The sequence below is a fragment of the Galleria mellonella genome, unplaced genomic scaffold (assembly GCF_026898425.1).
Source record: "Galleria mellonella isolate WM207_F2 unplaced genomic scaffold, CSIRO_AGI_GalMel_v1 utg78, whole genome shotgun sequence".
Classification (NCBI taxonomy): domain Eukaryota; kingdom Metazoa; phylum Arthropoda; class Insecta; order Lepidoptera; family Pyralidae; genus Galleria; species Galleria mellonella.
Genome location: NW_026442151.1, coordinates 1,411,397 through 1,436,048, shown reverse-complemented (window position 1 = coordinate 1,436,048; position 24,652 = coordinate 1,411,397). Strand labels below are relative to the sequence as shown.

At 29.0% G+C, this 24,652-nt stretch overlaps 1 protein-coding gene across 3 annotated transcripts in view; it reads right to left on the bottom strand.

Moving 5' to 3' along the window:
* The window catches only part of LOC113517266 (G-protein coupled receptor dmsr-1-like), an 82,436-nt gene extending 58,214 nt beyond the window's left edge, over positions 1 to 24,222 (bottom strand). For all 3 annotated transcript variants that reach the window (XR_003402264.3, XM_031912491.2, XM_026901898.3), the window contains exon 1: positions 24,028 to 24,222. The gene's annotated coding sequence lies outside the window, so the exon portion shown is untranslated. The remainder of the gene's footprint in view (positions 1 to 24,027) is intronic.
* Between the last annotated feature and the right edge of the window lie 430 nt (positions 24,223 to 24,652).

Sequence of the window (24,652 nt, the reverse complement as noted above, 5' to 3'; positions counted from 1 at the left end):
GTCACCCTTCAGTGTGTTTCCCTTTTGTTTTGTTTTAAAAAACAATTTTGAAACATTTCGTGCTATGGAGTTTTAATAAAAAATATATATATATATGAGAGAATTACATTGTTCCAAAGTATTACTGAGTAATTACCGTGGTCCAAACTGCACGTAATTTTAAATATTCAAAACCCAGTCCAATAAAAAATATAGTCTGTTTATTTTTAATTAAAATGTTCAATATTTATCAAAATCTAAATGTTTTGAAATAATTTATGATGACACCATAATTTAAGGATCTCAAATCTATTCATCCATGTGTACGAGTATGTAATAGTACCGTGATTTCAAGAATTTTGCTTGTTTGTTTGTCAGGTTAGCAACTATCATGGTATAAAAAACAAGGAAGAATAGGCTAAACTATTTTTGATAATGAAATCAACTTCAGTTTTCTCTATTCTTTGTCCTACTTCCTTTGGTATTTAGATGTATAAACTTTTGTAAAAAATGTATGAAAAATAACTGTATTGAAGTGCGCCTACGGTTTCTTTATTCATAAAATTTTCGGGTAATATTTAGAAAGTGATATACATAGGTCTCTAAATTAAGTTTTTGAAATTATTACATATAAAATTGGCTAAAAATTGTCGTAAATTTATTTATTTATATATATCTACACGTACCACTGTTTTTACAGGTACATTTTATACGTTATGGTTGATAATAAAATATCAAGTAGTTGTTGATATTTTTTTGCTATCTTCTGCCTTATATTACTAAATATAGAATCAAATTAAGAACCATTTTTTTTAAATCGCTTAAAAATGGACTCACTTTTGTACTTAAAGAAGCCCTTCTGATGAGATATTTGTGAAGTTTCTTGGTTATTTATTATATCGTCAGTTGTCGCAGACATTTTGTTGACTGCTGCCGTTGTTGTTATCCTAAATTCTCCTCGCAATATTTCGGCGTGCATCAAAACCAATGGTCATATCTCGAATTAAATTGCTTTTTTTTAATATGGGTTCCATCACTAAAATTGGACTAATATGTAAACAATAAATGTATATAAAAGTATTTATGAGTAGACGAAGACTTTGTACAAAAGTCTCCTGCATAGGTACTTCTGTCCCGCTTGTGTTTCTGCCGTAAAACAGCAGTGTTTACATGGCTATGTTTTAGCTTGAAAGGCAATGTAAATACACGCTACGAAGACACAACACCATGGTCCTCAAGAATAGCAACGTGTACTCTATACTATGGACACCACAAAATATACCATGAATATCACAGTATATTTTGTGGTGTCCATAGTGCTGTATGCTGATGGCCTATAGGTGACGGTTACAGTTTTTTATTACGTGGGCATTTAGTTTGTTTGCTATTCTATGTATGATAAAAAGTACGTATAAAATGAGTGTATTATAAGAAATCTTGTCTTTCACGAAAGAATACAGTATGACTACCACCGATTTTACGTATCGCATGTGATATATCCTCTAAATGGGTTCATGGTACAATCTAAACACGTAAATAACTCTAATAATGTCACGGGATTAAATAATGTAGCAAGTTTGTGGCTTGAAACGTGCTAAGTAATAAATGTAAACAATGACTTGCGCTACGGAACTGCTTACTATCAGACGGCTCTTGTTTGTCACTTGATATAGAAAATACGGCCAAGGTGTCGTGTTTATGTTTTTAATTTTGTCGTTCATTCTTTTTAATAATATAGTGTCTGAAATAATTTTACGTTGAAATATTTTTGTTGTAATTTATTTCAAGTAACAAGTTCATAAACATTGACAGAAAGTTTCTTTTTTTATTAGATGATACTAGAATTCTAGTTGTCGGTATACTATGACGGGGTCATGTCACTTAGCTCATTGCGACGAATTCATCAAAACTCACAATAGTTTCCAGATAGATCAGTTGGAAGTCGGCTTAACAAAGTTTATTATTTAATATTAAGACTGCTACATTCCGCTTCCTCCTGTACTCAAGGGTTCAATCTATAAATTGTATACTACTATCCTACCGTGTAATAACAACAATGTATTTGTCACACAACATTGATTAAAGGCACAAGAAAAACAAATATAGAGACAAAAACAAATCTATTCTGATGATAAGATAAAATACATACGTCGTAATATTTTTTATTATTGGTTTGTTGTATGTATTTTTGTCGTATATGTGCAGTTCTAAAATATTATAAACGTTTATTTCTCCATCGAAAAATAAATGTTTATATATCAAAGATGGTCTATTGTTTGTGTAGGCCTTTATTCAATTTAAAATGGTTCTGTTGGCATAATTTTGTAATAAATAAAAGAACGTTTTCGACAATGAAATTAACCTTATTTTGCATTGAATGCGCATTTGACGTCTAAAAATATTTCAACGGCTGACGAAAATAACTACTAGGCAATGTCTTTGAAATAACTTATGATAAAAAGGAGATTGCTAGGGTTTCTTTGAATTGATGGTTTCTCACAATAAATTTATGAATATTGTTTTATCATAGTAATTAGGTACTTATATACAAAAAGTTCTGTATGCTTGGTTTTTATCGATATTGCTAAATCTATAGTATGTAAATATGTCTATATTTCTACATATTACTGCAAATTCTCATGATAATATGGTATGTGTTACCGTACAAACGTACCGATACAAATAATGAAAAGAATTTAAAATTTAATGAGTATTTGCGAACCGATACGACTTTATAACCTTCAAGAAAAGAGCATTCCTTTTAAAAATAAATATATAAAATGCCGGCAGCATAGCTGAAATGCCTTTTGTGTTGTAAGTGATTATGGGCGGCGGTGGTCACTTACCATCAGGTGAACTGCATGCTGGTTTGCCTCTTGTGATATAAAAAAAATTTTTTAAAAACGATTTTACTATTATATGCTCGTATTATTATTGTAAAACCCGATAAATCGTGTGACAGTATATTATTTAAGCTTCTTATTACAGTAAGGCGCGGGCGAGGGATGGGTACCAGCGTTCCTTTTAAAACATCCTCAAAGGTTTAACTGTGGTTACCAACCTGCCTGCCAAGCGTGGCAACTACTGGCAAAACTTATTGAAGTTATTCAGCAGTTATGTTCAGCAGTGGACGTTAACGGCTGAAATAATAATAAAAAATACGGTTGTTATATTTGAATTATCTCGTTTTACTGTATACTTTACTCTCTCATTTGGTAAACTAAAAATATCTAGATTCGTTTCATTTATTATATTGCGGCCTTGTTCAATTATTATACCTTGAAAAAGGGCTTTTATCTTAGGCCTTTATTAGCAGTGATTGTTGCGGCCACTTGAATTACCCTTTTAAATCATTATGCAAAAATTATTTATTAAGATTTAATTAAAAACCCGCAATATTAGAATCTTGCTTTTGACAATGATTTTAGAGTTAAATTTACTAATATTTAGTTCAAGTTTTTGTTCAAGTTGTTAAATTAAATAGATCTTATGAAATTATCTTGCTATTTTGGCTTTTTCCAAGAAATGACTATTAACTTTGTTATTAAGATGATTTTTTTATATAAAAAAAGCTAAACATTAAATTCAGCTTTTTTTTATCAATATTATATCTTAACAATACAGTAAATGCTGTAAGAGCAGTAATAAAAGAGATATTTTATTTCTTGAAATATTCGTTTTGAAGGATTTGAAGCAAAAGAAAGCAGTAGAAATTAAAATAGGGAAATAGCAAGAGAAATTAATAATCAAACAAAACAAAGTTTATATTAATATAACCTATACTCTAATGGATACTAAATAACTGAAGCGTTTAATATATTAAGTAATTACATATCAGATAGCATATGAACATCCTTTATATACTTTGAAATAAGCATAATAATAGGTATGGACATTTTAGACTGCATACATTACAGCACAACTACATTAAATTAATTTGCTGAATATTTTTATCTTGGATTTTTTTTAAGTAAAATGTACTGCTTATAAAAATGAATATATTATTATAATAAATGATACTGAGAAGCTTATTGCTCTTGCCTTGCGTTGCCTTAAACATACAAGTGTGGTGTACTACCTATTTGTTACAGATGTTGCTTAAATTTCTAACTTTGCTATTTTTTAGCAGATTCTTGTACGTCAGTAATATGTTATTACGATATAGATAGAGAAAATATATATTCCAATGATCTATACAGTTATATGAGATTTACTCAACATGACATAGACATGAGCAGTACATGGACATAACAGAGTCTACTGTTTTGCCCATGATGCTCCACATGCGTTACCATTCCTGAGGACTAAGGTGTTATTCCTCTGTACCCTGTAAATTCACTGCGATGTCTCACCCTTCAAACCGAAACACAGCCATGCAAACACAACTGATTCACGGTAGAAACACGAGTGGGACAGAGGTGCTCAAGCAAATGACTTTTGTACAAAGTCTCCCTCTGGTGAATGGAATGAAAGTGGACAAATAAATACATATTCTCTTGTCCATTTTGTCTAATTCATATATATGGTTCGTGCTTTCGTGGCTATTATTGTCTATATAAAGTATTCAGACTCTTTAATTAAACAACGTATTGAGTTAAACGCCATTGTAGTTGATAACAATAAATTGGACAATTTTCCAGGAGTATGATAACAGAACATATCAATTAATGCGTATACATATATGTTGTAATTTTGTCGCACTGTAAACGACAATATGTAGAAAGCTTGACGTTATAACATGATGAAATAGTAAAGGGAGAGTAAATAACAAGTTAAATAAATCATTAGTACATAACATGTAGAACAACTACGTAATGTCAGACTGTTTATTTGGTTTTGTCTATATTTGCTGGCCTTTAAATATAAATAACAAGTAACCCTGACTGAATTCGTCAACGTGTAATGTCAGGCAGTTTGTTCCGAGACATGTTTTATAATTGATAATACTTTCTTATAAAATATATGCCCATTGTTTGGTGCAAGCTGTTATATAATACAAAATTTGGCAATTTGACTCGGTAGGTACCTATGTCTTGTTTCATTACAAAAAACTTCATTTAAATTTATTAATTAATGTTGAGAACCTTCCTATGAATATAATTACTTTATTTAATACTAAAAGAGTGTACCTAGTACAAGTAAATATAATAATAAAAGACATTTTTATTTCTTTGAATTGTAAAAAGTAGAACTTGTCATTAATTAACGTAGAGTAGGTAATCATCTGTTGTCCGCATTGCCTTTGCGTTCTTATTACTTTTCGTCTTTAAGTGTTATTTTTTTTTAATGAAATCATAATATTATTTTTAATACAATACACTACAAATTTGTGGCACATTAATTTTACTTTTTCATTTTTTCATGACTTTAGGTAATGAATGCATTTTTGAAATGTCTTAAAGTTTTTATATTAGGTATCTTATTAGAAGAAAAATAGTTATCAATTATTTCTACATATTATATTAAACATATATCTATAACTTTAATTAGAGATTTTTCTATTTTGTTCAATTTTCATATGGCAATGCATAGACCTAATATCATTACCAGTGAACAAAGTACACAAAATATACAATATTAGTATACTAATAAATACGGAACTCTTAAAACAAATAAGCATGTAGGTAGGCATTTATTTTTTGGTAGTTTTCACTTAATCTAATCATTATACACTTTGAATTTAAGATAATTTACCTTATAAACATAATCATAATACGCTGTGTTCAATGAGATCTCTTTGTTATTGACTAGTATCTATAGATATTAATTTCCATTTAATGAATTTTTTATTCTTCTTTAATTTCTATATTCGCTCTCCATTTGCCCTTAAAATATATATTATTTTTATTGTTGAATCTTTCATTTTCTTATTATTAACATTAGTCAACTAATAGATTATCTAAGGATTTACTTTGATATGAAAGACACATGTATTTATTGAGATTGACATATACTAACTATAAGATTCTTATTCTTCGAATAATACTTACCATAGATAATACGATTTATCTTCGTTTCGTAATAGACTGACTTTTCATAAGTATTGTCAACTTATATTATTTTAAAATTATCCCTATTATTGAAATCTCGTGGGACCAATTAGTCAGCTTTCTTTATGAAATAAAAAACAATCAAATATTGGTTCAAAAAATTCAGGAAAAGTCAATATAATTCGTCATCTTTTTTTTTTTGGTTAGTATAATGTTTAATATAAATTTCCGTTACATATACGTATATATAAAATAAAATCGGTATATATTTATATTATTTTACTTCATAGTGACTTTATGTGGTAACAAGCCCGTGAAATGATTTAATATTACTCCCAGGTAAAACTACACGACTTGTAACTTCACATTGTATCTCAACACACATTACGAGGTAAGTACCGTAACCTAAATGCTCAGGCAGGTTAAATGTTCGCGAAACGTAAATGGGTCCATAACGGCGTTTCATGTCTAGATTTTATATTACGCCACTTTACAAGATACACGTCTTCAACCTATTATGTGTTTATTACATTATCTATCCCTTCGAACATTCTATACCAATAATAAAATATTTATGATTGTAAACCCTTTAGGAACATCGTATGTGAAGTAAATGCTCTTTTTATATTTATATATACGAGTTTATATACAATACAAATTCAAATTAATTCAATATCCGTAGCTTTATTTTTTTAAAGAAGAATAAAGAACATCTATACTATATAATTAAATATGTTTTTGATATTTTTTTACAAATGATAATTTTAGTTCAGTTCATGTTCATATAATACGAGTAACGTTATTATTACTATTTAAGTGATTCATTGTCTACTTCCAATCCTGTGCATTCTTTAACTACTGATGATAAAAGCCGGCGATTCCTTGCACAATGTCTCTTATTCTTGTAGGTTTTAAATTGTGCAAGCTACGGGATGAACTTTCATATTTCAGTGTGTGTTGATATCAAGTCTTCGGTGAGTAAATTCATTTCTATGTCTATTTTCTATTTTTATTTATTTTTTTCTCTTTCTATTTTTTTCTATTTTTCTATTTTTCTCTGTATTCCCAAAAGTCGTAGTAAATGATGTAAAAAATCTTTGCGTGGGATTTTGGTTTTATGGTGTTCATTGGAGAAATCAGGTGATTAGATGTTACCTATTTGTAAGTGATATTCTACTTTTACATATATATTTTCATAATATAGAAAGATTTTTGTTTTTAAAAATAGTTCCACAATATTCTTTTAAAAATAGTTTAATTTATCTCTTCTAAAGTGATCTGTTCGCAGATTATATACGTCAGTGATAATAATATAAATGATGAAAACACGTGGTACATTACGTTAAATAATAATATATTCGATACATGTCACAAAAATAGACTGATTATAAAAAAAATAACAAAATAAAATTGAAATAATAATTATAAAAATTTTATCAAAATATAATTAACAATAAATTGAATAAGTAAAAATTTAAATTAAAATAATAACAAAGTATTTTGAAACAATGACAATCAATGATATCAGCAGCTATATAAACCTTCTTCAAAATGCATATCAACAGTGACAACCATTATTCTTTCAAAAGACCTCGAGATAAGGGCTATCATACTGTTAGGTAGGCAACCCAAACCATTAACTTTCTTTTAAATGTGTCTACATTGTTTCGGGGCACAGTAGCAAGAATTTGATTTAGATTGTTCTGTAAAAAAGAACGACCATTTACAAACAGAGGCTGTCCAAGTTATGAATAAATTACTCCTGTAACAAACTTTGGTCCTAGAGCAATTTATTAACTTACAAAAATATGGATTTATTTCAAAATAAATTGCATACTGTAAACATTTCTCGTTTTTATATTTATCTTAAAATTTTCAAGTGCTTAGACGTTTCAGAACTTGTTTGAATTGGAACATGGTATGAATCATCTAATCTCTTTTTAAATGGGGCCTTTCCAAATAGTGCTAATAACTCATTTTTTGTGCACATCATTGTAGGTATTTTAGATAATAGATCAAATCTCTCCATCGTTTGAATAGTGATGTACTAAATCGGCCTCTTTTAGTATTCGAATACTATTTATCAAAAAATAATCGAATTCTGACTTGAGTCTAATGAGTCAGATTAGTACTCATATACTTGTACGGGTATTTGAGGACTTTATCAAATTCGAGTATATTCTTAAATGATATCTGAAGCTTACTTTTGATTAAGATTAATTTTTAGTTGTTAAATATTATTTCCATTGTACTTAAAGAAAAAAACATCAATGTAAAGATGGAACAGAACACACGTACACATAACATATTACACGTACACATGATTAGTTATTAAGTACTACAAGTATTCGAATCTAGCATTCGGATATCGAGTATTCAAATGCTACATATCGAGTATTCGAATAACTGAGTAGCTATTAGGTATTCCAGCCAATACTCAAGCCAGCTTGACTCGCCACATCACACCTCTGACATTGTACAAATAGGTCAAGCATAAATATTTACCGATTTCAGCCGTAGTTAGGAAGGTTTTTTGAAATAAAAGTACATTTTTTAATGTTACTGTAAACGTCAAACAACCTGACAGCACACCTGATGATAAATGATAACTTGGGTGATTTATATCGTAGTTTCTATTGCACATGATGTGAAAAGTTCAACTAACGGAAACTAACAAAATTTTCGACAAGTGATTGGTTGTTTTGCATTAAACTATTTATATTTTTTGTTCTCCTTAAAATGTTATATGAAAATGTAATGTAAAAAAATGTTATGTTTCATAATAAGAGAAACAATAGAATTTAAAAATGGATATGGAGATAGATGACTATGGAGTCACAGTATATACATACAGCGTATTGTAATGTCTACGTAAGCGAAGCTTTCTATTTCCATCGATCGAGTTATCTTATTTAGCATTCGAAGTTAGTCTTAAAAATAAATATTTATTTTATACAATTTCATAGCTTTGATATTCTTCTAATTCCATAAGAGATGCTTGGCTACGCAGAATTCTCTGCACGTTTGTTTATTGTTACTTTGCTTATATATATTTTTTTAAATCAAACTTTTATAATCAAATTATAATATACAAAAATACATTGGTACTTTTGTGTATTATAATTTCAAAATATATTGTATAAAAACGATAAAATTCGTATTTATAAGATAATCCTAATGTTTATATCATTACTATTTGAAATCGGTTTTAACATGTCAATAATCGTAATTATTGCTTTTATCGCAGACAGTCGGGAAATAGGAGCTAATAAATTAGATAAAAAGGTTTTAAATCGGAAAATAATGCTATTTAGCAATAATTTTTTTAGCATTTTTGTACCCTGTGGCTTTACCCGCGTGAATTAATACATAAAGTATGTAGTTAGGATACGACCCACCTGTGTTCCAAATTTAATTCAAATCTGTTCAGTAGTATTTATGTGAAAGAATAGCGAACATTCGTCCATCCATTCTTCCTTACAAACATGGGCATTTATATATTTTTCACTTTTTTAGCATAATAGTATAGAATAAAATTTATTCTATTCTACTATGCTTAAAAAATTAGAGTTAGAATTATTATTCATTTTATAACAATGAAGATGTAGCGGAGAATAATCGAAACTAAAAATTATTAAAAATAATATAAACAAAAAATTAAACTAAAAATAATATAAACATATAACATTAATTCCGGCTTATAAACATTGTTGATTTTTTTTGGCAGCGCGGCTAACTTTGCGGGTACTCTCCAATGCGCGTATTACGTATGATATTTAAATTATTATTTGTATAATCTCACCTACTTTAATATTTTCAAATAATCATTTTATTGTCTTAAAACACTTGTATGACTTTACTCTCATGTCTGTTAAGAAGTAACAACTTACACTTATTTTATTTTCATTAACATCTACTTAAAGTATCTTGTAAGGGTACTGAAAACATATTAGTATTAGGTACTGATATTTCTAAGGACCTATCTTATATTCCTTATCTACAACTGAACAAGGTATAATTTATATATTGAGAATATATATATATCTAAAATTATACTGAAGTGAAGAGCCATTTTGATTACTAAATCCAATATTATTTATGAAGTAACATATTTTTTTAGATAGTATAGGTACGTAAAATCGATTTTCTGAATAGACATGTATTTTTTATAATATAAAAAAAAATTATTGAGAGTTTAACTCACACGCCGAGTGTTCCGTACATAAATATACAAATATGAGATAAAATGACCTTTATTGTATTTCTCATACGAAATAGACACGTAACAAAAAATTATTATTGATACTACAGTTAATAATTTCCTATTTTGGATTATAATTATGGTTAAAAACTGGAACGTTAACTATTTTTTTATAGTTTATGATAAATTCTTAAAAACGATGCTAATTAGAAACATCGTTTTATTTTTTCTATAATATTCATATTTTCCTCTATAAACTGCAAGTTTTTACTTTACACACTTTGGAGATAAGGGAGGGAGAATGATTTGTTTTCTCACATTATCACTCTCAACGAAAATACTACACATCATGTAAATAAAGAAAAATCGGTTTTAAAACATACAAATGAAGCCCTTCCATATCATAGACTTGAACAACTAGGGCAATTTTGAGTATCCTTTTTAGACATCAAATTAATTATTACATTGAAGATTGGTACACATGTATGACTGTAACTACTAATGAACTGTCAGTTTTCTCATATTGGGTTTTCTGCAAGAAAACTCTATTGGAGATAAGCTCGCCTTTGTACACTATTATGTTTGTTTTTACATTTCAATAATCTTTTGTGTACAATAAAGAATAAAGAAAGAATATGTAAAACTATTCCAGAATCCAAATTGATAGATTTATATAGATTTAGATTTACAAAAATTCTAACTGACGGATGGACGGACAGACGGACAAAGTCGCACCATAAGATTTCCTATTTATCTATTTCATTGAATTCCACACGCTACTTTTGAAATCCACGTATACGAAGTAGCAAGCAAGAAACTGGCTAGTATTAATTATATAAATAAAATACTAATATAATTAAAATTATATAATACTACTACTTTTTATTGAAATCAGTATAAAACTAAACTAGGTTATAAAACCTGCAAAATTGTTTGTTATTTTTAACCTTTATTAATTCAGAACTATAACCTCGTTTAAATAATTACGTGTATAAAAAGCAAAGAACCAGTCATATATTAGGAGTGAATGAACTATATTCATTTCCTGCTTGACATACATTCGACTTAATATTAATGTAGTATGATAAGAGAAGTATGTTGAGGATCCAATATCTATTAATATTCTATAAACAATATTAATGGAAGCAATAAAGAGCCATCTCTTATAAAGATAGTAATGATGCGATGTCCTGACAATTTTTTAAGCAACTTGGAATGGCAAGTTGAAAGCTCTCCTAATGGAAAACGTAAACGTCACTTACAGGCATAAAAAGCACCATATAAAAGAAAATACATAAAATGTTGCCCATGGTGCTCTGCCTATATTTTTATTTCTATTATATATACCACACCACACTCTGTAATAAAGAAACAGTATAAATAAAGACTTATTATTTTTGTTTTTAACAAGAGTTCTATTACGCGATATTTTGGTGACTGTGAAACAATGTACCTAGGTAATTATTTTTAATTGAAAAAAAAAATTATTCTTATGTACCTATTACGATTTTCTCAGAAAATTACAAACTATATGGTTAATAGTTAATTTTAAACTTAAGCGTTGTTGACACATATTTTAAATACAGTATTAGGGCTTAACGTGACGCAATTGCAGGTAAATAGTAGCTACATACATTATTTTTATTGATCAGTCTAATCTACAATATACGTCGAAACGTCGTATGTTTAAATTGTCTAAAATGTTTGCGTAATATATGGATAAATATAATATTATTTTATATACAAGTACAAGACGAAATTGAAACCATTAGCAACCTTTTAAGGGTCTACTGGCGAAACTGAACATTTTCACTAAAGATAAATCCCAACATGGCACGTTAAGTTAGTAAGGTAGACTCAGATTTGTCGTTGTTTAATTTCTTAATATGTATAGCATAGATCAGTTTTTAATTTTATGTACTATTATCGATTTCTATGTCAACATATATAAAAATCTCGTGTCACGATGTCTGTTTATTCTAATTTTCGAAATCACTTAACTAATTTAATAAAATTTTGTTAAAGTGTACTGTTTACTCCAACTTGAGAGATAGGATATTTTATATCTCAATAAGGAAAAATAGATCCAGTAGGTTGCGGTACGGGGCAAAACAATTTCTTATTTACAAGTATACTTAATTCTATACAGAATATAATTCAGTACGGAATTCTAAAATAATAAAATTAAATAAAAATAATGTAATTTGTAAAGGAGATCCTACCGATTCTTAGCAAGAAGAACCTCTTAATTCAATCGTTGTTTGCAAATTATTTCGACCCAAATCTACATACAAATTGAACATTTAAAATTTGCTTTACAAAATGTCTGTTAGAGCCTACTCAAAAAGATTATTGCAGATATATAATAGTCGACTGTACATTTAAAAGGTCTTATATCAATACTCATAGATACTTATACTATTTTATAAATAACGATAAAACAAATATTTAGATTAGTGATTTGAAATCATCAGTCAGTGAATAAAAATAAGACATGTTGTTTTTCTGAATTTTATAACTTCTTTAGTGCATTAGTATTAGTAGGATACTTTTCGTATAATTAGGGTTCAGTTGATTTAGAAACAAACCAATATTAAGAGACAAATTTTACTAAACTCACGTGTATGCCTAAGGCTATTAAATATGATTCGTTATACTCGTAATAATATTATTAGTTGCATTATTATAAAGAAACATATGTATCTAAATTAATGTTTGTATTTACCAGAAATCCTTAAATATTTCTTACGCTTTTTAAGCGATTTCAATAAGTAAATATCGCTACACAAAAGACTTTATTAGTGATAAAATTAATACACAAGAATAAACCCCAAAATGTTGCAATGACACAAGAAATATAGATAAATTGAATTAAAAGCCTTCTCCTTTTGATTGTTTAAAAAAAAAGGTTCTTAAATCGACTGATTACTTTTAAAATTGAAATAGTTGTTTTGTTAACTGTTATTTAAAATTGATAAATAATTCCACGACTGTAGTTTATATATATATGTACGTGTGCGTTTTTCATAAATCAGATTTGAATTTTTTTTTTATTTCTACTACAAAGAATGGTAAACAGGCTGACATCCCACCTGATGGATGGACAGCCATCACTTATAAAGATCAATAACACTCTCGAGTTCACAATATACCTACATACTCGTATTAGGTATATTGAGTCATAACTCCTCATGTGTTTCCATACATAAGAACTAACGGTCCGTTCGTATTCAGGTCCATTTCTCACATTACTATTATGTACAGAGAAATAGACGTTCACATTTACAAACATGTCGTGATCGTGACGATTCGTTATTGACGGATTCGTATATTAGAGACGTATCATCGTGATTTTGTGATAGGAATAGTTCGTAATTAAATTATTTGTTATCAAACACCAAATACATTTTTAAAAAATAATTCGGGCTTTAATGTATTTACATACATAAATCGGGTTTTTAACGATTTGTCACAAATAGCAATTATACAGAATGGAATTGAAATTGTTAGAATTCTTTTAAGACAGTGTATCAGTGAAATCGGAGATTTCCCTAAAGAAATATGGGTCGAAAAACAATAAAAAAACTTTCAGTATCCCATACTAACATGACAGCTGGACGTGCCGTAAGAGCTTCAAAATTTATTGTCGTTTTACGATCCATGTTCTTTTGGGAAAAAATATTCAGTTTTACTCTTGGAAAACTATTAAAAATAGTAATGACTTAGAGTCCTCTTTGTACAAGTATAGTAGTATTATATGTAAAATATATAGGTATAATAATAATAGAAGGCACACATCTTATCATCACTAGGCAACACATCGTGAGAAGTCTGACGATTTATTCTGACGGGTTTCTACATTTTTAAACGACTTTAAGATTTTTTTATTTATATTTACAAATGTAATACGGACATAAAAGTTCGCAAAATATTAATAATTTATTTGTCATCCTTTCACTTGTATTAAAAATTCCTCACATTTGTATTAAAATTATACGATATGTGTTATTTTCCTATGTAGTCCTAACATAGAGATAGACCATCCCTTCCTTTCCCGTGGGTGTCGTAAGAGGCGACTAAGGGAGGACGAGGGATGGGCAGCAGCGTCCCTTTTTAAACATCTTCAAAGTCTAACTGTGGTTGCTAATCTGCCTACCTGGTGTGGTAACTACTGCCATAACTCCCCTATGGGATAGGCTTATGTTCAGCAGTGGTCTGTTAAAAGCTGATATGATGATGATGATGATATGTAATATTAAATTTCTGAAGCTCCTCATGTTATCTCTTGTAACATTTATTTACTTATACTTGTCGATTTTCATGTTATTTATAATGTAATAATCTAATCTCTCTTTTATCCTCATCGTTTGATCAACATTTTTTAAAAAAATATTACTTAGTTTCTTTGATAGTGCATTAGCACTATCAAAGAAACTAAGTAATGAACTCGAAATTATTAAATTTCGAGTTCTCTCTGTATAAAGATAAATAGATATTTACATTTGGAAGACGTATCACACAGAAGTTGTAACAGTTTATTCTGACAGACTCTATGTTTTAAAACAACTTCGTGATTTTCCATAATTCGTATTTAAATGATGGCCACATAAATTAATGGTGGCCTATAAGGTTTTAAAATCAACTATTTTTTTTTAAATACCACTCATTCTAATACACGATTTGTATTATTAATTTGCTGAAGTTTATCTTATGCCTCTTGTAAAATTTGCATGTGTTTACTCGTGCTTGTCGATTTCATGTAATTCCTTATCTAATTTATTAATCTAATCTCTTTTTTATACTTATATAATCTTTCTACATACATTCAACAGATTATGTAGGTAATACAAAATTATCCAACATATTCGATAAGATCAAAGATAAAACTAAAAATTGAAAGTAGTTGAAGTGTGAACTGCAATAAACAATGTTATTAGAATTTTATCACTCAACTTACTACGTGCTTTAATTCATTTATAGACTGTGAGTACGAACGGAACTCCAAACGGGTTAATTCATTTTCCCAGAAACTGAGACATTTAACAGCATCAAATAGGATTAGGGGACCGAGAGCAAAGGAATAAAGGAATATCGACAGATTTTATCCTAATACATAAAAACGATAACGTGAGCTCTGAAATGTAATACCCATAGTCGATTATCCCTACCAAGAAGTTTTCATATGAACAAAAGGAAAAATCGGTTAAGAGCCTGTTGTACTTACATGAGAAGCGTTCCGTAAGATTTCTTTTTAATTTCATATTACAGTATATCTATGGAAAGCTCTTTGATCTGAACCAGTATTTTTGCATAAAATTTGGTATACAGGCAGGTTACATCTTACCCTTTAGGATTTTCTATATATTCATTTATGTAAATAATATATATATATATATATATATATATATATATATATATATATATATATATATATATATATATATATATATATATATATATATATATATATATATATATATATATATATATAAGGTACAGTAAGTACTACAGACTTTTTTTAAAAAAACGATCGAATATTATATTTTTTTTGCCCCATATTAACTCTTATATATATATATATATATGTAAACATATAAGGGTTAATGTACCTTTTTGCGAAGTTTAACACCATTAAAGTTCATAAAAATAATAAAAAAAAAAACAAACTCAAATCGAAGTATCAACAAAAGAACTCTTATAATTCGATCATCTCTGTCTTTAAATCTCATTTACCGCTATGTTCCATTATTATATCTTTCATAACTAAAATTCTATTTATATTGTTGAACAGAAAAATTATAATGGGTTCCAGCTACGAAACCCTAAAAAGCCCCGTTGTTCATCTGATCTCCATAATAAGCCATTGTACTTATTTATATATGTGAAATTATATATAGCTATACATATAGAACAATGAGTATATATATACCAGTTATACAGTTTAATGAGTATATATATACAGTAGGGTTAATATATGAAATACCTTCATTTGTACTTTTTAAACTAATTGTTATTCATGTTATTTAATTATTTTTTTTACAACTTAGAATGGCAAACAAGCTGACAGCCCTCCGGATGGAAAGTGGTAACCGTTGCCTATAGACAGGAGCAGTACCATGGATATAATAAAGTATACTGTTTTGCCCATGCCTCATACTTTGCCATTTCTGAAAACTAGGGTGTTATTCTTCTGTACGCAGTAAATTCACTGCCATATCCCACCCTTCAAACCAAAACGCAGCCATGCAAACACAACTGCTTCACTGTTGAAACACGAATGGGACAGAGGTATCCCAGCAAACGACTTTTCTATAAAAGCTTTCTCTGATTAATATATATAAGTATGTTATTAAATGTAAGAAAATAAACCACCTTATCTCCGAAGTTTATGAAGCAAACATTATTATAGCAAAAGAAACTAGTATATGTGAACTAAAAAAATTAACTATAGGAAAAATAATACAAAGTTTCTAACTAACGCCATTTTTGAAAAATTTTATCAACCTCCAAGTACAAAATTAGTTACTCGGTCCTTTTTCTGACCGAAATAAAAAGTTACGAACTGCAGTATCAATAATAATAACTATCAAGTGTCTATTTCGTACGAGAAATGCAATAAAGATCATTTTATCTCATACTTACGTGGAACACTCAGAAAGTTTTGTGACACTAAAAAAAATGTTCTATAGGTAAATATATATTTTTATTACATCTTTTTTAAGTACTCTCCACCAGCCTCAAAATTTCATGCGTCTGAACCAGTTTTTGAAATACTTTTTCCAGTCCGCCGCAGACACCTCGTTTACAGCCTACTCGAACGCTGAGAGCACATCATCCGGCGACGAAAATTGTATCCCTTTGAGCTGATTTTTTATTTTTGAGAATAAAAAGAAGTCACACGGTGCTAGGTCAGAGCTATAAGGAGAAGAAATCTAGAATGTCCCTCGTTTTGATTGCGGTGTGGGCGGGCGCATTATCGTGGTGGAGCAGTAGCCCCCGGAGCCCTGTGTTTGGTCGTTTATTGCTTACAACAGAGAAATTTTCTGCCAAGCATTTTGTAGTATACCATTCGGCGTCAATGCTTCTTTGGTTTTGTAAAGGAATTGACAACAAGTAGCCAGTCAAATTGAAAAAGCTCGCAATCAAAATCTTCCCCCCGCTTCTAGGTCGCTTTACTTTGGTAGTCGTTGATACATTTTTGACGCAAACCGTCGACTGGCGCTTTGTTTCTGGATCGTATTGATAAATCAATCTAGGATTCATCACCTGTAACGATGTCGTAAACACGCCGAGATGAGCCTGCTTCAAATTTGTCTATCATATCATGGCACCATTCCACCCTTGCCTGCTTCTGAACATCGGTGAGGTTGTGCGGCACCCAGCGTGACACTATCCTCCGCACCCGTAGATGCACGTGTAGAATCTCGTGAAGGCTTCCTGATGCAATCTGCAGTATATGCTGAATCTCTTGGTATGTAACTCGTCTGTTGTCTTAGATCAAATTTTTCACTGCTAGCACGTTTTCTTCCGTAACAGTCGTCAAAGGGTGACCACTTCTTTCCACATCCCCAAAGTTAATCGACCGCGCTTAAATTCATTATATCAACGATACACAGTTGCCTTAAAAGGGCAATCATCCATGAATACCATTTGAAATCTATCGTACGATTCGTCTGGTTTCAGGCGACACTTAAAATCGTAAAAAAACATAGCGCGAAAATATTCTCGACGCAAATCCATTTTTCAATGAGACTCTGTAATTTTAATTAGCTCGCAAAAAATGTGGAGGGAAGTTTTGAATTTAGAACTTACCTAATTTTTAACTTATAAGAAATCATATTTTTTAATAAATTATAACTGACCAGTATCACATACATAAAAACATTTTCTCGCAATACTTTTTTAGTGACCTGGTTTATGTACTGAACTCTCGAAGTGTCAGTTCAGCTCGTACCTGATTGGTTTTATTTTATTTAATACATTTATTCTACAGTAATTTTTATAGGGATCAACATCATTGATTTATAAATATGCCACTTTTAATGTATGCCATATAATGAACCGTATATTTAACAGTCGATAAAGCAATCGGCGAAGCCGCAGCGCTGTGATGTGGTTTATAAGGGGATAAATTCTACCAAATGCTTTTCATTAGAGTTACAATCAAATTAACTTGGGCTAATGGGAACTGTATGGAAACGGCTAAATCGTTGCTATAATGCTGAATCCTATTACAGACCATTTCTGTCAAATTAAGCTTTATAACATTTTTTTGTTTTTAAATAATTATTACTATTTTATAATATAAAATTCCACTAATAACCACTCAAGACCACAAAATGAATAAATTGTATTGAATATTAATTACAGCCATGTGTTACACAACTATAAATTGTGTAGCAATGTATGCAAGGATCCTGCATTACAGCGCAACCGTGAAACAGGTGTGTGGCTGTGTTTCGGTTTGAAGGGTAAGAATTTACAGTGAAATAACATCTGAGTACGTACACAGATCATGGGCCTATCTGTTTGATATTGTGTAAGCACAGTAACAATGAAATATAATTTCATATTTAATATTCATCTTGAAACATAAACCCACTAATTTAATAAAAATGTCGATACAAGTAAATTCTACATTGAAATTTATTGTTATAAAGATTATCTGTTAATAATCTCTCTTGTTTCTCTAAAATTCTTGATATCAAAATGTTTTTGATTGAAGGTATGAATAAATCAAGATATTCAGTTATTAAATCAACGAGTTTATGAGTATTCAAATGTAATGTGAATTAAATTTAAAATCTTTATGTAGGTAAATAAGCTCTTTTTATTATTCATTAGGCATCGGCTTCACAATTGACTTTGTTGATTATAATATAAACAATATTGCCTATTGAAAGCCTTCGCAATTGTTTAGGCTTTGTCGATTCAGTTTCATGTTCGTATACAAAATAGCTAATCGATACGTTATGTAATCTGCAAGTAGAATATTATATCTATATATTATCCTTGGCAACTAGGTATAAGTCGCTAAGGATAGGCGTATTGAAAATATTCGTTCATGTATAATATTAAAAAAGCGAATGTCCATGGCATTTATTTAAGAAGATTAGCTAAGGAAAAGAATATAATTCATCCATATAGATCCTTTTTTAACACAATATTTTCATATAGATAGATACCTATACATTTTTAGAACGCAAAAACTTTTATGAAAAAGGTTATAAGTGATTTGGAACTTTCAAATCATTTTTTCAAACATAGTTATTCGTGGGTTATATATAAACTTTTTTCTTTGCTAAAAATCATGAATCCATGATCGATCTGTTTGAACATGTATATTAATACATATTACATAACAAGTCGTGTCAGTAACTTTATCAGCATTCTATGTCCTTCTCCATGCTAAATATTACATACTGCCATTACTAAAGTCAAGATCTCACAAACAACATACTTACATACTTCAAAAAACTAGTACAAATTGACCAAGATGAAACATGTAATTAAATAATTAATGAAAATATTAATATGTCAGAGACAATCTAGAATTTAGAATTATATTGTTTCCTGCATCGCAAGAAATACGAGTATTAGTAGTAATGCAGATATCAAGCTGTAACCCAGATTTTCTATTTATTTGAATAATATGATCTATGTAGGTATTCATAAAAAACTACAATGGCATGGTAAGTTATCATACTATTGTAGTATTTTGATAGAAAAAAAAATATAATTACTTGAAAAAATTTTAGTTCACAAATGTCACAAAAAATACATCAGAGATTTACTAGGAATAAATGAAAGTTTAAATAAGTTTTACATGAATGCTAGCACAGTTTCATGTATGTAATTAAGTGACCAAATAAGAAAATCTTTGTAATTTCTAGTATAAAACGAACACACATAAATAAGAAATTTAAAAAATATGTTTATGTTGTATATATGTGTATGTGTTCACCCATAAATGGCTGAATACATTTAAATGCAAACACAATATATATTAAAATTCAATTTGTTTATCTACATAAACATCGTAAAGATATCAAACATACTGTTGTATATGAAATGTGTTAATGTTCCCGGGTTTGGTTCTCTGTCAAGAAAGTTTAGGGAATAAGCATTCTAAATTGGCTCCAATCTCGGTATTCTGTGTTGTGTTCATTATCCGGTTTCCGAAAATACAGTGAGCTCGTTCATGGAGCGTCACGTCAATTGATTCATTCAATATTGACTCGCAATCTCTGTCTTCTGCTTTATACTCAACTGTATACGTGTACAACATCAACGTATTTAAATAATAAAAATCTAACATAAACCTAAAGTGATTTTAACAAATGCAGAGTATTCTAATGTGAGGCAATGCTTCCGATTTTAATTCGATTTAATTATAAATAAATGTTTTAAATTCTTTTAACAAAATTATTTATTGTCAATTCATTAGTATTTTATTTTTGTTTTTTCATCATTACACATATATTTTTTTATTCAGCCACTGCCCTTCTCAATTAATATGTGTAGTTTTTTTTGACATTTATATATATATATATATAAAAATAAAAAGTCATATCAATTTTATGAGCTCGATGTTTTGAATGTCGGATAGATTTGTCTGACTTCCTGATTGAGATCTATATTTTTGTTCAAGATTGTAAACCCTAGTTTGGGTACAGGCAATTGCAATGATTGTTTGACACTTATTTATTGTTATTGAAGTGGGACAACTGAATAATTGACGAATAATGGTGTCTTGTTCTGTGTTGCTATTCCCTGTACGGATTTCTAAAATCAAAATTGTAATTAATATTCTAGCAAAAGTATTATATTCTGTACCGATATGAACTTTTTTAAATAAATCTATTAAAAACTTTGTTTATACTGGTCTATAAAATAATAATTTGGCTCTAATATCAAATTGAAATTTTATTTTTAGAAAATGGTATTTCAAAACCAATTCCATTATGTATCTTTCTGATAAATTTTATATATTCGTACCTCAACCAAATTGTATACAAAAAAGAATAAGAGAAACTAACTACTACCCCGATGATGTATAGTCTGACCTCATGAAATTCAATGTTACATATATTCACATTACTGTCAAAATTCTAAATCTCCTCGAATTTTATAGGGTCACTTCATAGACATATCACGATAAATTTGTTATTTACTTATTATGCTACAGTTTAACAATCCAATATTAAAATATTGGATTGCAATTCATCTAAATTTTAACTATAAATTATATTTATATATATATATTTTATTAATTATTCTTTTTTAATTCTCTGCTAAATAAAATGACATTATTTATAGGTGGTTAGGTGACAGTTTATAGGTCTGTTAGTACATGAAATATATATTTTATAAATAATTTAATTTAATTTTAAATTTAATTTAATAAATTTTAGAAATAATTGAATATTTTTTACAGGGATATGTCCAAAAAATACAAAAATTTTAAGCTCAGCGCATCCAGTTATTATTTTAGTAGGTACCAATAGGACTTCATTTTTTGTCTTTTTATTTATGTATTTTTGAAAAAAAGTTTTAGTTTTATTAAAAGATAAATACGTTAAAAATAATTTGTGTTTAATCCTGTATATTCAATATTACTAAGTGTACTATAAACTGATTCAATCTTTTATTATTACTCGTATATACGTAGGTAAGGGGTAGAGATTACGAGCCCCATTACTCAATGGGGCTGGTAGTTCCTATTACAAACAATTTCGCGGAGAAGTCGACTTCCCCGTAGTTTCTTCTAAATAGACTTTCCCATGGAAATCATCGTGCTGATAATCATCACGAAGTAATTATCACGATGGGCTAATTGGCCTGCTTTACTTATGTATATATTAGGTACGGTATTAACAATTTACAACTTTTTAAAGGAATATATAGGAATATTTAGGTAATTTAAAGTTATTTAAATATTCTTATATATTTTGTGTTTATATTCTTAAATATTTGTATAAAAAACTATAAGATTCAAGAATAAATTATTCAAATTATCTGAACAGTACGATAGTTTAATGTTTGGATAAATAAATGTATGTAAAATAAATTTTAGTTTCTAGAATATATTTTGACTAAAATCGTATTAATATTAATATCTGTATTCGTTGTTGAATTTTACGTCTAGCTATCAAATTGTGTAGTACGCAAGGGAAATATGAGACTTTTATAAAAGCTCGTCAAATAAAAATCTTGTGGTAGATATAAAAAATGTTATAACAAAAGAAAAATTTGGAATATCGTAACTTTTGTACAAGTGGACTATTAGGTACAGAAAAAAGTTTAAAGTGTATTGGGTCGTTCTACTTAATGCCAATATTTGTTTTATTGGATTATGTCGATAGGAATATTTTTAATGTGTATTATGTTTAGGACTACAAAAAGATAATACATCTCGTAATCCACGAGATGTATTATTACTAGAATACTAGAATAGATTGAAACTAAAAAGAATGCGTTTAGTATTAAAAGCCCTTATCTAACTGGTATTTAGTTTAAAATTATTATTATAGGAATTTTTACTTGCGCTTCATTCATGAGGCCAGTATTTATTGATTTAATGGAAGAAAAATTAGTCTATTTCGCACTTTCCCTTTCTATTTTGTGCCATATTTCAAGGCACATACATAGAGAGGGTTCATGGGTCAGTGGCTAACGCATCAATAACAAACAAACACACTCATTTTCATATTTATGATATTGGCAAGGATATTCTACTCTATTTGTTTAGAAATCTGTAGAAGTCCAATTAAAAAAATGCTGACATACCTACTTCCCATAGCTTAATAATAATTATATTCCTAAGAAAAAATATATAATTATTATTAGGCTATGGGATAGGTTATATACATATTCCAAAATGATTACACTGATTAAATGTAAACATGGCTACAAACAATTTCATTTGTTTATGAAATTTACAATCAGCAAAAGGACAGTAGAAAATATAAATCATCGCTGAAAGTTCACGATCACATATACATCTATTAAATACATCATAATGTAACGTATAATACATCATTAGTTCCGCATTGCGACGCAATAACGATTTTGATTAAGACTTAATTTAAATTAATATATTAAAAATACATGTAATTCTCGAAATTGTGAATATATTTTCCATATAAAAAGACCGGTCTAGTCTTTAATTTTTTTCTTACACAACTTAGAATGGCAAACACGCTGACGGCCCACCTGATGAAAAGTGGTAACTGTCGCCTATAGACATAAACAGTACCATGGACATAGAGTATACTGTTTCGTTCATGATACCCCCATGCGTTACCATTTCTGAGGACTCAGGTGTTATTTCTCTTTACCCTGTAAATTCACGGCATATCCCACTCTTCAAACCGAAATACAGCCATGCAAACACAACTGCTTTACGGTTGAAACACGAATGGGACTGAGGTACCCAAGCAAACGACTTTTATACAAAGTCTCCCTCTTATATGAAAATAAATCTAATTTCTCACGTTAGTATAATGCTAAGCGATATTCATATTATTGTTTGGAATAAATAATAAAAATATTTTTTAAGTATTGTAATAAATATAACATATAATTCTTTTTATTTATTTCAATGAGAAAACATAGTTTTTATTATTTCTAAAATAAGAAAGAGTTCTTGTTTTAACAATTAAGTAAAAATATGTTTAAATTACTTTTAGGTAGGTATTTTTATGCTTCTTTTTTCGTTGGATGCAGTTAAATTAATAAAAATAATTTATAAGTAGTTTATGAGTAAGTCTAAGTTTTGTTTTTATATTTAATAACACTCTTACAATACAATGATAAGTAAACAAAACTAATACAGGCAAAGGGGCGTGTACTTACAGGTCATCTGGGTCGATTGGTAATCTGTCCATTGTCATCAATTCATTCATAGGATAGCCGGCGACTGTAAGGATGAAGCAATATACAAATGCGGGTTTAAAAACGCGGCTCCCGGTATCTGCGGAAAACTGAGGCGCGAGGAAAACGTCTCACCTCAACGACGACTGGCTACGCACTGTCTGATTTTTGCACTGTTCGCCACTTCGCTTATATATTTCGCCAATTGCCATACAACAGGTTTAATACGATGTTTTGTAAATTTTCATCTACACATTTTACTCGATATGATAACATTAAATAAACACTCTTACAAACATTGTTATGTTTCAGTCACACACAATTTCTCTATAAATATCACGTGCCTCTGTGCCAAGAACAGAAAGAAATCAAGTGTTCCTCTAAATACAAATTGGATTGTAGTAGGTAGCAATATAAATTTATTGGTGAATATGTTTAGTACCTATTATTTTTTTATATTTTATATTTTTTTTGTAAGCGAGAATGCAACTCACCTAATAGTCACTATAATTGTCGCTGTTCGTGAACACCTGCAACATTGGAGGAAAAGCAGATGTGCTGCCATCCTTTTAAAATGGAATATGCTCTTTATTTCTTTAGAGTCAAT